Here is an 18,378-nt window from a genome sequence, read left to right on the forward strand (position 1 = left end):
CTCTGGTTTTTTTTAGTAGTTTCCAATTCCGGCGAATAGCAGAGTTTTTCAAGGCTAATTCTAAGCTTGCTTTTCAGATTGCTTTTTTCTAACTTTAATTGAGATGAATTTTACCGTTTTCTATTGTTTGTTTGTGACACAAATGGCTTTCAAATATTCTGTTTACACAAAGAGATTGCATATGAACAATTGAATACTTTGTTTCTTAAATGATAAGATATCTTTTGCTTGTCAATTTCTGAAAATTAGGTTATCAAAAGGATTCAATAAAATGTTTGATCATTTAGAATTGTTATCATATGAACAACCGAAGGCATCGTTTATACTATGATCAGAATTTTTAACTGCTTGTTAATTCTCCAATTTAACATCTTCAAGAAGTTTCAAAAAACCTATTCCCCTTCAATATAAAATAACGAGAAACAAAATAGGAAAACTTGAGTTTTTACTCACTTATGATCATGAATAAAAAAAATTACCATGGAACAAGAAATGCAAAAAAAGCTCTGCCGAAATCAGTTTTGCTTTCTTGACATTTATTTTGATTAATCTTACTCTTTTTTGCCTCTTTACACAAAGAATTAGGGATAGCTGGTTCCTTTGCAAGTAGCAGAGAATGTTCCGACCATTGTTTTTAGAAAATTGCTGTTTAGAAAGTTTTTTTTTTTTAAATTAGAGTAGTTTTTTTCTGCTTGCTGTGATAAAAATATTTGACACATGAATAATTAGGGCAACTTAGAAAGTAATTCTATTATATACAGATTGGACAAATTTTGCAGATAATTGACTGAAAAACTAAAAAAAAGTTTCGAAAAACTTTTTTTTTTCAATTTTTTGCAGAAAAATTTGGATTTTTTAATTGTTTGATACCCAAAACGAAGCTAAAAAACTCCAAAAACCAGTTTTACTTGCCTAAAATTAAGTTCTAGGGTCTCAAATTAGGCATATTTCTGCTGTTGTAAGCCTTCTCGCTTGCTTCATTAGCTCGAATTAGGACGCAAAAACAAAAAATTCTAACTAATTAGGGAATTTTTTTAATGTGGTTCGAATCACGGCTGAATGGGCTTCAATATGATTTATTTTTTTCAGCCCAGTCAAATTATTATTTGTGGTACCTGATTTTGCTTAAAAAACGAAAAGCAAAAAAGCTAGAACATACCCGATAATAAAGTTCCGCCCAGTTTTCAAGAGTCGCAACGAAAAAGGAAAATTTTTTGCCTACTTTTTAAGAATATTCAATGGGTTATCTTGCACAAATTTGATTTAAATCACTAAAAAATCAGAAAAGAAACAGGAAAATTTAAAAGAAATGAGGTTTTTAAAAAGTTACAAATGGATTTCCAGATAAAAAGCGTTGAAAATGTTTTGCATTTGCAGAAAAATTAATTTTAAATTATCCGATCCTTAAAATAAATCTGATCTGCGACGTAGTTCAACAAAGTTGTCCAAAAAGCATTTGATTTGCAATATTTCACATTAAAAGGTAACTGCTTTTACACTTCGGCTTTTTTCCGGTAATGTATTATCAAGTTACTAATGCAGAGTAGTGAATTGATGGTGTTTTCAGCCGAATCGGTCATTAATTTTCTTTTGTTACAAAAAGCTTTGCCTACTTTTTTGATATATTTTTTATTCTGTTCGAAAAAATAAACAATTGAAATTGGTGTTGTTATAAGTTCAAGGAATGTACTGTGCACTTGATGCAGTGGTATCAGCCATGCTTGAGACGACAAATCCCGGAAATTCAGCTTTTTTCCATTTTTTGATTTGTCATTTCATTTGCTGGTAATGAGACTCATTCATTTTCAGCTCAACTTGGCCTCTGTGTAACTAGTATGCAATATGCCGAACGGTTTTTTGTACTGAAAATTGTTATACATAAATTTTGTTCTAAATTCAAGTTTTTCAAGAGATAGAGGGGTGGTTTCTTCAAGCAATTTGGTTGGTTTTTGGGTGGTTTTTTCATGCAGCCAGCTTTCGACTATCTGATGAAGCGTTTTTATCATTTTTTCTTACAATCCGAAAAAATGTTTCTCATGAGCTCAAGTAAAAATAAAAAGCTTCTGATCATTTTTTAGAAAAACAGAGGGAGTTTGCAAAAGGGCTAGTTTAACCAATTTGGAAAAACTAATGCGCGGTATAAATCGTTTAAACATTACGCTTTTTCATTCAGTTTTGGTGAGTGAAATGAAAAAAAAAATATTTTTCAATTATTTCATAAAACTTTCAATGAGGTTGTTTTAATTGGTCTCAAAGTGCAGTTAGAAAACTCAAAGTTTTGCTCTGATAGTTTTGTTCCAATTTTCGAAAAAATGCGGAACACTTTTGCTTGAGATGATTGTTATATAGTCAAAAACTGGCAATCAAAATCATAGTTTTTACTGAAAATTTTAAAACCCTTTAAGGATAACAATTCTTTTTTAAACTGAAAAAAAAGATATTTTATTTTCATTTATTACTTTTATAAAGATCTGAGAATTTGAAAATTGCCAAGGTTATCAAGCTGTGGACTAATTTATGCGCAATGTGACGTTTTCATTCTTTATTTTGAAAGCGTAACTCGATTTTTATGCGAGGCGAATTATCCCGCTCAGAAAGTTACTGCAGTTGGCTCTGTCGTAGCAATCTCGTAATTCTCAAAATGTCACATTTGATGATTCATAAATTTGAAGTTCATTCATTGATTTATATCAGTGTCCAAACAGCAATCAACGAGACAAGTCCACAATTAAGTGGACATGGCAAAGGAGCACCCCGTAATAGCCGATGAAGAGCTCAAATCTACAATAAGTAAAAGAACTAATAATTCACTTATTTTTTTTCAAGAAAAACAATTTTTGTGAATTTTGTTCAAATGCTTTCTTGATATACTGATTTTCAAATTTGATGATTTTGTTTTTCAATGAATCTAAAAAAAAAGGTGCTTTTTTTGTTTTGCTTCATTGTAATGGGAAGACATGAATACTAATTTTTCATAGTCAAATTATCTAGCTTGCCGAAAGCTACAAAAATATTCTCAGGAAAATGTTTTTTTTTCTAAATTTTGATAAGAAGATAAATCACCGACTATCATAAGTCAGAGACATCTTTGCTAGATAATGTTTCCAATAAAGGTTAGATAGCCTTTCAGTTGGGCCATTAGTACTAGTGATGTTTTCCTGACATGTTTTACAATCTGCTTGGAAAAAATTTTACCTATAGCTCTAAAGCAAAAACCCTTTTGATAGTTTCACAATTTATTTTTGTATCCCAGATTATTAAACTTATCGGAACTCCTTTTCAAACATTTTGAGGCAAATTAGAGATGCATGTTTCAAATAAAAGTTTTGAAGACATTCATTTCGTAAAAAAACACCAACTAAAAATGAACCTTTTTGAAGTAACAGTAAAATTTTTCCTATGAACACGTCGTTACAAAAAATATGCAACCCCAATTTTTCAAAGATTTTTGATAGTGATAGTTTCGTAACAATTACATTGAACCAAAGCGCTATTTCTTTTTACCTGATTAGTTAGGGAAAAATCTTAGGATGATCACGTCTCCAATGGATTAAGAAACTGAAATTTTTGTAAAGTATGGGTCTCCTCGTGATTTTTCTTTTTGTTTTTGAAGAGTTCATTTCCCTATGTCTGCTAGTTGAGTTTCCTGCAAGTCCAGAACCCTAATTTTCATTCGGGAAAATATTCAGTTCAATTTTATTCGGTTTTTATTCGGTTCATTGTCTCTGTACCAGTTCGATCAACAACTTCGAGAAGGTTGTTTTCGAGAAGGTTTTTCTCGTGCCCCGAGATGATAAAAATGGTCACTCCTCAACATCCAACTTTTTCATTGTACTCAGACTGCAATTTTTGCCAATAATATTGATGATGTCGCCAAAAAGCAACAAAAAAACTTAAATTGTTTTGTCTAGCCGGTTTCTTTAATTCCGATTAATACATTCTCCCAAAATGTCCTTTGTATTTCCTTACATTCATATTCTTATGCCGGACATTTTTTACATGTCTTTCAGTTAAAGCGTTTCCATGTTTCATTCAGGAGTTTGATTTTTCATGACTCAAGTTAGGTTCTTTTTTACCAATTATACTCGTACGTGCCTTGTTTGCTAGTTGAAAACGATTAAAACATCCTTTTTTTCGAAGTTTGCTTGATTTAAGACGTCTTGATTTGAACCTAAGAACCTAATGTTTCCGACAAAAGTGTTCGTGAGATATCGCAGAGTTTCATATTGAAAATGAGAACATCACGTATCTAGTTTTGTTCAAACGTTTCTCCAATGTCGCATTTTCTAGCTGAGTCCCAAAATTTTCCCCAAAATTTCTTACAAATTTCGCGATCTTTATGTTTTCGGCTTAGCAAATTGAAACATTTAAAAACGATATGGCAAAAATAATTTTAAAAAAAACAAAAAAATTTTCCGGAAACTGATTCTTCTTTTAACCGAGAGTGTTTTTGAGATAATTTTTATTTTACTTTTGGCGCTAAAGACCTAATTTTTCTGTCCGCTTCGCTTTGTCTCATCCCCCATAATTTTCTATTCTTTTCTGTGATTGGGTTTTCTTCTGCTATCTTGCACGTTCTCAATTTGTCTTTGTTCATGGCCTCTCTTGCTTTCCTTGTTTAATCATTTTCTGAGTTTTGAGGTCTTTCCAGCAATGTTATAATCGTTTCCGCCACCACGGTTCTTTCATACTATCGTTATCGAGGTTTTTCCATACAGTGGGAAGTTCTACAGTTTCTTATAAATTTCTTATAAATTTCGCGATCTTTATGTTTTCGGCTCAGCAAACTGAAACATTTAGAAACGATATTCGATGGTTTTCCCGATGCAGTTTCCAGAAGGTCAAAAAATGATAAGAAAGTCCAAAATATTTTCCGTAAACTGATTCTTGTTTTAACCGAGAGTGTTTTTGAGATAATTTTTATTTTACTTTTGGCGCTAAAGACCTAATTTTTCTGTCCGCTTCGCTTTGTCTCATCCCCCAAAATTTTCTATTCTTTTCTGTGATTGGGTTTTCTTCTGCTATCTTGCACGTTCTCAATTTGTCTTTGTTCCTGGCCTCTCTTGCTTTCCTTGTTCGTTCATTTTCTGAGTTTTGAGGTCTTTCCAGCAATGTTATAATCGTTTCCGCCACCAACGGTTCTTTCATACTATTGTTAGCGAGGTTTTTCCATACAGTGGGAAGTTCTACAGTTTCTTATAAATTTCTTACAAATTTCGCGATCTTTATGTTTTCGGCTTGGCAAATTGAAACATTTAAAAATGATATTCGATGATTTTCCCGATGCAGTTTCCAGAAGGTCAAAAAATGATAAAAAAACCCAAAATATTTTCAGGAAACTGATTCTTCTTTTAACCGAGAGTGTTTTTGAGATCATTTTTATTTTACTTTTGGCGCCAAAGACCTAATTTTTCTGTCCGCTTCGCTTTGTCTCATCCCCCAAAATTTTCTTTTCTTTTCTGTGATTGGGTTTTCCTCTGCTATCTTGCACGTTCTCAATTTGTCTTTGTTCATGGCCTCTCTTGCTTTCCTTGTTTAATCATTTTCTGAGTTTTGAGGTCTTTCCAGCAATGTTATAATCGTTTCCGCCACCACGGTTCTTTCATACTATCGTTAGCGAGGTTTTTCCATATAGTGGGAAGTTCTACAGTTTGATAAGCTTCCCCCGCAAATTTTAATCAATTGACTGCGCCACAAATTTATTAATACCAGTCGTATAATTTAACTAGTTGCATAAATTAACTAGACTAAAATGATAACAATCATAGTATTTGAGATGAAACCGTACCTTTTCTATTCAACTAAGAAAGTTTCTCGAAGCCTAATGGACTACGATTAGACCCACGAGGCAGGTATCTAATTAGGAACAGAAAGTCAAACCATTCTGAGTAAAAACTAAAAGCACACTTGACAACATTCGCTGCTATGTCTTTTTTTTCCACTAATATAGTTTTTAAAATGCAGAGTGTTGAACTGAATTGTGTACTAGAGTTCCGTGCTCGCGTCTACACACTTATATGCTAAAAGTAGAAACACCGAAAAAATTTTAATTGGCCCAACTGAGTCTAAAAGATTATGATCTCCCACCCTGTATTCGATTGGAAGACAAAAAGTGCAACATATCAAATTGGTGGTAACCTAGATGAATACCAATGATTTCATGTAGAATAGCCCATAAGGGACCGTCCTCTAACCATGTTTAGATTACCATGCTCATTGACAAGAATGCACTTGACATGCTCTCCCTTTCATGACTTGTTTACTCACGTTTAAAAATCTGATAGCGTTGGACTTTGCCAACCATCTGTAGAGTTTTTACCTTGTCAAATATCCCCGCTATTGCAATAGGGGGATACTTAACAAAATCCAAAATTTTGCCCGAGTTTTTTTTATCATGTTCAAAATTCGCCCCGAAATGAATCGAGACAAGCTGCTATGTGTATTTAACAATCTGATTTATGCAAATTGTATCATTGTTCCGACTTTCAAAAACGAAAGTAACGGAATATTTGTGCTCCGGTTGGGTTTTTTTCATCAGACAAATTTCGTCTTTTTATCTAGCCATTTTTGACCAAAATTTTTATACCATTCGAAAGCTATTGTTGCCTTGAGCTTAAATTTGAAACGATATTTCACCTGTGATCTTTTTTCGTAAAGTTATGAGGATTTAAAGATTGCCATTTTGACAAGTTTAGGACAATTAACGCGCGATATGTTTAATCCGTCTTAGAAATCGTTCCAAATTGGTTCAAGGAAGATTATCTGCCATAATTGATTAGTCTAAATCTATTCTTTTGTGTTTTATATGGCGTGCGGGGGGATGATTTCAAGAAAAAAATTTTTTAATTCTAGAAAATAAAGTTTTTCATTTTATTTTATTAATATTAATATGTTAATGATGTTTATGTAATTACTGCTCCATAAACCTGAAAAGGCAATCTGGACATTCAGGGCTTCGCCCTGATACGAGCAGTCTTGTTTTGAACTTTACGTTGGGTGTGAAAGGTGATATGTATGTATTATCTCCAATAATACATACATATGATTGAAAAAATCATTTTTCCAGAGACTTTCAAAGGCAGTCTGAACACTCTAGTCTCGTCCCGATCTTTTTCTTTTTAAGATCTGAGGGACCACGTCACAAAAAGTTGTAAATTTTAGGTCAGCAAGATGGAAAAACTCAAACCTGTAATCAAAATATGAGTTGTTTGTAGGAATGATTTTGAACAGCAGCAAACAAATCAGGCTCCAGGAATCCTTACTGATTTTTAGGCGTCACAATGTTTAAAAATCAAATTAATTTTGTGAAGATTGTTTTCGTATGAATGATAATCTTCTTTTTTTTTGTTTTTCAGTTAACTTTTGGCAATAATCACTAATATTGGTGACTGTTTTAAAAGCATGAATTTTTTTAAGCAATATTAAACTGAAAGTCACAAAATCACCCATTTCTGATGAAAAATTTATTTTGCGTTGGAGCGGTCCGCTAAAATCAACAGAACTCTCAATAAAGATGACCTACAGTTTAATGCAAAGAGTTTTAATAATTTCATTCTAAATCTTACATGAAACTTTGATATTACTCTTTTATTTGCCTCGTCATTAGGAAAGAAGTTATTTTATTTGCCTCGTCCTTAGGAAAGAGGTGACAAAAATAACAACTTTGTACCGTTCAAAAATTTTCAGTTCTACCATAAACTATAAATTTTTTTTCAGAACGACAAATTCTAATTTTTTAAAAATTTAACTGGCGTAGAAAATCAAAGAGAACTTCACTGCTAGATGTTTCAAATGAGACTCGGGCAAAATCCAATATTTTTTAGTAAAAATCATCACCTAATGGGTTTTACCAATCCATTAGTCTCTGAATTGTTCTCAAAGGTATCCTTCAAAGCCATTTGTAAGTTGTAAAAGACGCTGGTTTCTTAAATTTAAGAATATGTTGGTTTGAAACCTTGAAAAAGATAACAAAACAGGAAATTGAGATGCTTTTTTGTTAACCTCTCTTGTACCAAATTTGCTCTCTAACCTTTCAAGATAAATTTATAATGTAGAAAATGGGAAAATCTCCTAAAGGAGGCAAAAAAATTGAAATAGTAACAAATGTCAAGATGGGTAAAAAAATAGATTATTGTGAAACCTGTGAAAAGTGGTAACAACTTCCGAGCTTTCTCAAGCTATCAAAATTGCAGTTCAAAAACTGACACGTTGCTTCAAGAATGATCTCCTGTTTGCAATTGTTGCAGTTTTGTTTCATTCGAATTACCATATAAAATTTCAAAACACCCGGTTAAAATCCAGATAAAAACAGATTCCATTTATAGACTGTATGAGAAAAATCAAGTCAAAAAGTTCCAATATAGGAAAACTTGATGACTAGCATTCAAGTTTCCATATAAGTTTATCACATATTTAGTCAATTTAAACAGTAGTTTGTTCACTAAAATAATCATCCTTCAAATAAATTTTTTGAACGTTATTTTTTACGTTTAAGTTATAGAAAAAAATTTACTACAGTGCTGGTTTAAATTATCCCGACGAAACGAACAAAATTTGAATTGAGCAAAACTTAGATGCAAAAGATGATTATCATTCCTGCTTGAAATTTCAACGGATTTATTAAGACGCAAGTTTTTTTGCAAAACTCGTACGTAAGAGTTAACCTACAAAAATAACAATTTTTGCCTTGTTTAGTCAATCAAAAATAATAAATCTAAAGCTATTTCTTCATTTAGTGACAAAATTATGTTACTGCAAGCATCTTATGATTTCCAACAAAAATTAGGAAATGTATAAGCTCCTGAAGTGGGCACAAATGGTTCGATTTTAGAAATTTAACATTGGTGTTTCATTTGGTAAAAATGGCGTTTTTTGGATGTCAAACGAAAATTAATATAATTACGCAAGATTGAGAAAAATGAACTACTCATAATCTTTGTTGCGCTATACAAGAAGCTTGCAGTGTTATAGTTTTGTCAGTAAATGAACAAATAAATTTGGAGTAAAATTTTATTGACCAAACACAGCGAAAAATTTTTTAGCCCGAATTTTGTAAAACAAATTTGCCCCATATTAATACTGTTAAAAATTTATGCAAGATTGGCGTTGATCATTTTTTCTAAATTCAATCCATTTTTGAGAAAAATCGCAGTTTGCCCGGATGGTTTACATCAGCACTGGTTTCAATAGACACCTCTTTTTCAACGAAAACTTAAAATTGATTTATTTCAGTGATACGAGATTCTTCTGAGCCATTAAAAAAGTTTAAAGGGTTGTGGGGTATTCCTGCTTCAAAGTTACTTAAGTTCAATGCGCATATGAGAAAAATCAAGTTTAATAGCTTCCAAATATGGAAACTTGACGTCAAGTTTTCATAAATCAACATAAAATTCAATAAAATTTTCCATATAAAAATGCGGAAATAAATTCAATGGTAGAAAACTAAAAGTGAAACTTTGATTTATTTTGTGGCTTTAACCGACAAGAAATCAAAGAGGATTTACGATCTCATAAACAATAAAAATGTCTCGAAGCTGGAAAGATAAGTATCCGTTGAGAAAACAATTACTCGCAGTCGACTATAAGAAAAACATGGAAAAGCTAAACTTTCTCGCAAAATAATTTTTTTTGTATCTCATGTAACTATTTCGAAATAGTTTTTTTCACCCGCGATTCTATTTGGAATGTTTTGCGGAACTCTTGACCAAAAAAAGTTCTGATTCATTCTATTTTTACATCATTCGAAAGCTATTGTTGTCCTAAGCTTAAATTTGAAAAAAATAATTTACCTGTGATCATTTTTCGTACAGTTATGAGGGTTTAAAAATTGCCATTTTGGTCATTTTGGCCAAACTGGGACAATAAACGCGCGAGATGTTTCGCGCTATTATCGCGTAAGCGAGATTTAATCCGTATTAACAATTGTTCCAAATTGGTTCAAGGAAGATTTTATGCCATAATTGATTTGTTAATAGGAGCAAAACCCATCCATTTGTACTTAATATGGCGTGTGGGGGGATGTTTTTACAAAAAAGACCCAAAGTTTTTAGAAAAAAAAATTATTTTTATTTTGTTACATTTTCCAATTTTCCATGTTTTTTTTTCTAATTCTCCCTATTTTGTTACATTTTAAATTTTCCATGTTAATACTGCTCCATAGAATTTGAAAGGCAGTCGAAACATTCAGGGCTTCGCCCTGATACTAGCAGTCTTGTTTCTTTTGATACTCTTAATAAAAACGCTGCAAAACAAGCCAGGCAAAGAATTAGTCAGAAATGGTTGCAGTTGATTCATCTCTTTTCGTTATATATTTTTTACTGAAGCTTGGCATTTTTTTTAGTGTGCATTGCTAGTCAAAATTAATTTTAAGTTAGTTCTAAAAAAATGAAAAACAGTGGGTGGAAGAAGACAAAGTGTGAGAGAAAAAGATAGAGATGGAGAAAGAATTTGAGTTCTTTTACTTCCACGAAACGTGGAAATAAAATTATAATTTTCCCTTATTTAGCTTTTTCATTATTTTCTTCCAAACGCAGTTTCAAAGATAAAGTGATATACTTTGAATGTAGTATGGCTTCAATGGGTTCAATTGTTGTACCTCAACTTCAGTTTGCTTTCGCATTCACTATTTTTCCGCCTACGCGAGGCGTAACAACAGAAACTGGAAAAATTGAGCTCGAATTATTATCTCAAATTTGTCAAATTGACATGTTTTGTGTTCGCATGAGCGTATGCAGAAAAATTTTTTCACAATTTATTTGAGCTCCAGGCACCAATATCTTTGAGATGAAATAAGGAAGTTTTTAAAAATCTGTTACTTGCATATTGAAAAAGGTCGTAAAAATAAAAGCATTTTTTACTTAACTTCCGTATTTCCTTTAGAGTCGGTAAAAATTCAATGCAAATCTTGTTGAGTTTGCAGTTACCTTGAGGTGAATTTGTCAAAATAACTGTTTGCTTCAGTATATTTTGAGTTTTCTAAATATTTCATATTGGGGTATATTATTAGTTGAACGTCATTGGTACATATCAGTATAACCAAACCACTTATCATTTTATCCTTGTTCTTCTTATGTCCGTTATTTCGATTTGCGCAACAACTAAAAGCCCTGATAAAAGATTCGAATTTTTCGAGAAAAAAAACTTGAATATCTTAATATGCTGCTAATAAAATCCAAACAGTTTCCACAGTTTTTTTTGATCAATCACGTAATCTGATACAAATAATCTGAGACACGTAGTGATTATGTACAAAGAAATTTTTTCCGAAATTTTTAAGCAAAAACGATCTGGGAATCTTAATCAAATCATCTGAGTAACGTAGTGACTATGTACGAAGAGATTTTTTCGGGATTTTCAAAGCAATAAGTTCGGTGAATTTTTGAACAGTTTTTTTTGGAGGATCGATTCCACCGTTTTTTGAACAGTCAAGTAGTCTGGTTTATATAAATCTGTCTCTAATCGTGGCTATTTACAAAGAGATTTTTTCGGGATTTTAATGCAATAAGTTCTGTGAGTTTTTGATCAGTCTTGTTGAACAGTTTGCACATTTTTTTGAACAGTCACGTAACCTGATTCAAACAATCTGAGTCAAGTAGTGACTATATACGAAAATTTTTGGCTCGGGACTTTTAAAGCAATAAGTTCTCTGAGTTTTTGAACAGTTTTTTTAACATTTTCTACAGTTTTTTACACTCGCAACAATCACGTAATCTGTTTCAAATAATAGTTTTGAACAGTTTTTCCAAACAATTTCTACAATTTTTTGAACAGTCAGCTAACCTGATTTAAATCGGTTGCCATTTGATTTTTCGGGATTTTTAGAGCAATAAATTCGTTTAGTTTAGAACAAATTTTTTGAACAGTTTCAACCTTTTTTTGTAACAGTCACCTAATCTGACTCGAAAAATCTGAAATATGTAGTGACTACGAACGAAGAGTTCTTTTTGGGATTTTGGGAAGCAATAAGTTCAGTGAGTTTCTGAAAAGTTTTCACAGTTTTTAGGTCAATCACGTAGCTTGATTCGAATAATTTGAGTCACGTAGTGACTATAACCGAAAAGTTTTTTCGGGACTTTTAATGCAATAAGTTCTGTGAGTTTTTGAACAGTTTTTTTGAAAAATTTCTACAGTTGTTTTGAACAGTGACGTAATCTGATTCAAATAATCTGTGTCACGTAGTGACTATATACGAAAAAATGTTTCGGGATTCTTAAAGCAATAAGTTCTGTTAGTTTTCGAACAGTTTTTGCGAATAGTTTCAACATTTTTTTGTAACAGTCACGTAATCTGATTCGAAAAATCTGAGTCACGTAGTGACTATGTACGAATAATCTAGGTCAGTCAGGTAACTTGATTTGAATAATCTGAGTCACGTAGTGACTATATACGAAAGATTTTTTCGGGACTTTTAAAGCAATAAGTTCTGTGAGTTTTTGAACAGTTTTTTTGAAAAGTTTCAACAGCTTTTTTGAACAGTGACGTAATCTGATTCAAATAATCTGTGTCACGTAGTGACTATATACGAAAAAAAATTTTCGGGATTCTTAAAGCAATAAGTTCTGTTAGTTTTTGAACAGTTTTTGCGAATAGTTTCAACATTTTTTTTAACAGTCACGTAATCTGATTCGAAAAATCTGAGTCACGTAGTGACTATGTACGAAGAGACTTTTTCGGGTTTTTTAAAGCAATAAATTCTGCGAGTTTTCGAACAGTGTAAAGGATTTTTTTGGTTGAGAATTTTCGCGCATTTGGTTCGCAGCGCATGCGAACAGCCACCACACAAAGTGACAAATTCCTACTATTTATCATACAAAGTAAAAAACATACGTTCAGATTTACGTCTAATTTAACCAGGCGAAAGATTCAGTTGGAAAACCTGCTTTAAAATTCTACCTTGAAAAACTTGATGATGGATCATAATGCGACTAGAATGGCAAATTTGCAGCAGTCAGCATCTATAAACAGTACTATTTCAACAGGAGAGATCACACTGGATCTTCGAGGAGGTCAAGCCAGACTGGTTCAAATGGTTCAAGACTGTTGTTTTCTATCTAATATTCGAGCAAATCTTCCGCGTGTCTTCTACTAATCAGTTTATTTTATTACTGAAAAATTTTGCGCTCTTTAGAGGATTAAAAACAGGTCGCAAGATAATCTCCGACCATTTGTTTCAAATAATGTTAATGGGTAAATAGTTTTGTTTTGTTTTTCTCGAATCAAGGGAGATTTTACTATCAATCAGCTAGCTCCTACCCCAACTCTGGAACGACCGAACGGTTAAGTCTCTTACTGGATGGGAAAGTGTCGTGGCGCCAATTTACTTTTGAAAATAGAAATTGCGCTATAATTAGCCAATAAAAAGATAAAACTCCTTAAAACTCACAGTTTGCGGTAAAAAGCTGTCATTCAGTGACTAGGGCTAAAGCATCATTCTGAAACGGAGTTTTTATATTCAACTAAAAATTTTTGCTCAAACTCCTAGCCAAAAAATATATACATTTTTAGGAAAACTTCCGCAAAATCAAAATTTTCAAATTGAGTTCGAATTTATGTTATGAGTAATTTGAGTTCCTTTTCGGACTTTGAGGCCGACTTCACTTTTGAAGCGACTCAACTTTGCTTTAACTTCTAGTTCGGCTTGATGGGCCTCTCGAATAATGGTTTTTGGCTAACTTTGAATTTTGTTCGACACGATTTCAAGTTTAGACCGTTTATAGAAAAATCAGCTTACAGCTCACTTGGCAAACATACTTCTAAACGTTCGATATCAAAAGAATGAAAAAATTCAATCACTTTTTGTGCTTTTTCGTTTCACGCATTTAACTCAGTTTGGATGGCACGACTAACAACTAACAGCTAACAACTAACAGATGAAAACTTAATTATATAAGAGACAACTACAGAGCAAAACCATTGATCACAGCGATTTTTTTTATCTGAATGATTAAAGATGACGCACAAGATACCACTCATAACAGGATAACAATTTCAGTGAAACGGACACCTTTTTTGAAATCGTCCCTATTGATATAACCCACAAGCGGGCCTCACTAACCGGTAAAGGACCCGTTAGCATGCTCTATGGCCGGCTTAACCCACTATGCTACATCCAAGCACAGAACTAACAACATACTTTAACTAAAGCCTTTTTCAAATAAACTGTTCTTTTGTAACTTTTTACCGTTTGACTTCAAATTTGAAGAAACTGTGAAAACTGACAGAATTTTGTTAAAAAAAACTGCCTTATCTAGATCAACGTCATAAAAACAGCCGCATTTTTCCGACTGTTTCACGTTTTCAAGCTACAAAAATTTCTTTAAAATATTTGTTCATTTGTTATTGAAATCAGCGAAACGGTTTTTACATTGGAAGACGAAAAACGGGTTATTTGTTCATTCGCAATTATCAAAGCCCAACTGAAGTCCGTAGGAGCTTGTTTGTACAGGGCGGACTAAATTTAACGACAGAATTTGAGATCGGCCCCTCGATTTGTCGATTAACCCCCTAGATTTTTGACTGTAGTATCACTTGGTGAAAATCGTACTTAGTGAGAATCACGAAGTGCTCAGAAACTCATTCAAACAGTCGAAAATGCTAGCAGAGTGCGAACACGGCCCAGATTTGTGAGGGCTCATTGAAAAACTCGAAGGAAAGGTTTAAGAGTCCGTGTGGCGCAAATTGGCGCGCGTTTCCGATAACATTTATAAACAATTTCGGCAGTTATCAAATTTTCCGTCTGATATCTCTCATTTGTAAAAAAATTGTCTAATTACCTTCTCTCAAAAAATAGTTTTTGCGTTTTCAAAAATAACGGTTTAATTGAAGCATCTTGCATTTTATGAGATAGATCTTCGTTCCATCTCTTTTTGTTCAACAATAACTGGTATCACATTTTGTAAACAGTCGCTCTCTAAGCTTGATTGAACCCGCCTTGGTCTTTAAATTATTTTTAAATGACAATTTTTGAGTTACTATGAATCCGTGTTTCCGGATCGAACTTTCAGCTCCAAACCCCCCTCCCCCCACTCAATGTTTAACTGGAAAGAATGCTGGTGCTTGCGCCCAACTACAACTTTATAAGGGAATCAAGGAAAAAGGTTGCTGTTCATAAATGGCACTGAACTATTTTACGTTTTTAGGGTGATTATATACGCAAAATTCCACTTTTTGTGAGTGATCGTTTTATGATGCCTAAGCGATGTCATTACCGTTAGTTAGAGGCTGCACTGCTCGTAGGCATATTTCGGCGTATTTTTTCTTCAGTTCAATTTTGTCATTCAGAATGCTTTGAGCCAAAGAGGCGCGTGGCCTTGGAAACCCGGATATGTTCTAAATTACTCTTTCAGGCTGATCAATCGCGTCTGGGCGGGATGTGGTTCAAGGAATCAATATTCAATCCACTTGGGTGAAATTGATTTCTGTTTTTTCATTTACACATCACAATATTGATGGCTTCGAGAAGCGTGGAAAGATTATATTGAGATGAATGGGATAGTGGATGGGTTAATTTTAGGAAAAAATTTACCCGTGATAGATGTCAAAGTAGAAAAAAGTGGGTGGGCAGAGATACGAGGACAAGCAAACCATCCAATTAGAAGAATCAACAAAAAGCATAACTCTAAATATGGAAAGTTTAGCTGGTTGTGAGGCATATCGATCTTTAGTCCGACCGAAAAAAAATTGATTAAATCTTATAATTTGATTTATTTTGAATAATTAATTTAATTTATTCGAATGAAGCCATTTGCAAAAAGTAATGTGTCCTTTTTTGCCTTTCAGTATGTGATACTCACCTTTTGAAATGTAAATTCCTTTTTAAAAAGTAAATGTGCCTTTCTTACATTTGAACTATGCGTTAAAAGACTTCGAAGATCAAAATATTTTCCGTCCGCTCACCCAGCTGATTAATCATTTCTTAACCCATTTAATTCTTTCCTACGCCCTGATAAGTATGACCTAGAAAAAAACACAAATTATTCTGACCACTCTCAAAGATTAAGAAGGAACAATGACCCGTAGTAAAAAGATTTAAGCACCATTTCAGTGACAGCAACTCATAAGATCTATCTAGATAATCTAGTGTCATTTTAAGCCTTGTCCAATCAGATATTCACTACAATTTCGACTTTTTATTTTACCGTTTACCACAAAGACCCATGAAATTTGCTAAGCAAAGTCTTTTTCTGAATAGCGATGGCTTCTTTTGGTTCATCCCTAATAGTTCACGTTATATCAAAAAACAAATTCCTTTTTAATTATGATTCTATTTTTTTTTTCATTTTTGTAAAAAAAAGGAACCGCTCTTCTAAAAATGTAGCTAGAAATAATCTGATGATTTTTATTAGCTAGTAAAAATAAATTTCAAAGTTAAGTAAAAATAATTTGGCGATTTTTATTTGTGTTCAGTTATTTCCAATGACACGTTCAGTTATTTCCAATTTGTGTTCAGTTATTTCCATAATTCCTTTTTAATTATGATTCTATTTTTTTTTTCATTTTAGTAAAAAAAGGAACCGCTCTTCTAAAAATGTAGCTAGAAATAATCTGATGATTTTTATTAGCTAGTAAAAATAAATTTCAAAGTTAAGTAGAAATAATTTGGCGATTTTTATTTGTGTTCAGTTATTTCCAATAACACGGCATTTTTGTGAGCCAGCTAAGACAAGGTTCCAAGTTTCAATTCTTTTCCAAGGCTTGTTGAGCCAAAATGCCTAATTTTTGGCGCCGAACACGATGCCCTATTAAAATTTGTATCTTTAGGCGGTGAAAGGGTTGTCAATTATCAGTAAAGCGCCTACGAGTTGGTCGCTAATGACCATCCTTCTGAACACGAGTGAATACATATTCACCGTTTCAACGTGACTTGGCATTATGTTGATTCCAAGTAGCCTGCTTTTAGAAAAGTTTCTTCAAAATCGATTCAATTCAGACTCAAATTAATCTGATTTGCATAGTTAGACGGCATTATCTAAAAAAAAAACAATTTACATGTATCATTAGGTTATATTTCAAAATACACCTGGAGGTAATAATGCTCTTAAAGTATAAAATATGGCGCTATGTTTAATTAAAAATCCAGTAAAAATCATGCTCAAAAAAGGACTAAGGCTCTTGAAAGTATAAATTATGGCCATTTGCTCATTTAAACCCTAGTAAAAAAAATAACCAAAAAAATGCATTCATTTTTTTAAGCCGAGACACAACAGTGACTCTATATAAAAAGAGCTGAATTACTATCTGGCATAGCTCGATTTGAGCCTGAATATGTTTCAATAAGCAGTACAAATGAAATAGATATCATCATAAAAAAATTCCAGGATGACTGCATTTTTGTTTTTGAGACTTGACTAAATTGAAATTATCTTATTCAAAGTATTATCAAACGCCAGTTGTAATTAAGAAGAAGCTTATTTGAATAAATTTAGGTTTTAAAATCATAATCAATATCTCTAGTTTTAATTCAAATAGTAAAGCATGAATGTATCAAGATCTAATAATGAATTTCATTTTTGCCTTATCTTGAATACTTATTTTTGCTCTGATCCCATTTGCGGGGTTATCTCAACGGTGCAATCAAGTTTTTTTCGACCCAGTGACTATCAAAATAAGCCACAACTAAGTGGCTTTCAGTCTTCTGCATAATTTATTTTGCTTTATTTAACTTGCAAGCGCTACAAAAAGGAATTGAAAAATATTATTGCAACTTGGCAAAGCGCTACATGTCCCAACTATCCTTCGATAGTTTGATGAATTTTTCGATGCAGCTTTTTGATCAATTAGTTTGTTTTAAAAATCTTCCCCCTGTCAGAATTATATAGTATTAAATGGCATACGCTTTCTGATGAATACACTCTGGAACAACTATATTCTCAGACCCGAAGTAACCCAACGTGTAGCATTTTTGTTCCAATTTTTGAAAAAAAGGATGTATCGTTTGAGCTCATGTAGTTTTTTCGTCAGACAACAGTTTGTGATTTAAAAAAAAGTGTCGTCTTTTTTTTGAAAGATTTCACGTGCGACCAGACCAGTGATTGCAAAAATGACAGATTGACTTTTTTCATGTTTTTGACTAGTTTGACGTGCAAAATTTCAATAAATATTTGACAACACGTAGCGTAAGCAGTGAACTAATCTGTATTAAAAGCCACTCCAAAATCAATTGATGCAAGAGATTTATTTCAAATATTCCCCTGATTGATATGCCAAAGGAAAAAACACTCCTTCAAAACCGTGAACTTTACTAGCAATTGTAGCAGAGATTATCAGGGCTGAGCAAGTCTGATCAGAGATTAAATCAGAGAAATCAATTGCAACTGCAAAAAAAAATGATCTGCAAAAAATCTACAAAAACCATAAAATTAATCTTAAAATTATTCTTAA

This window comes from Symsagittifera roscoffensis, chromosome 9, assembly GCF_963678635.1.
Source record: "Symsagittifera roscoffensis chromosome 9, txSymRosc1.1, whole genome shotgun sequence".
NCBI classification, from domain to species: Eukaryota; Metazoa; Xenacoelomorpha; order Acoela; family Convolutidae; genus Symsagittifera; species Symsagittifera roscoffensis.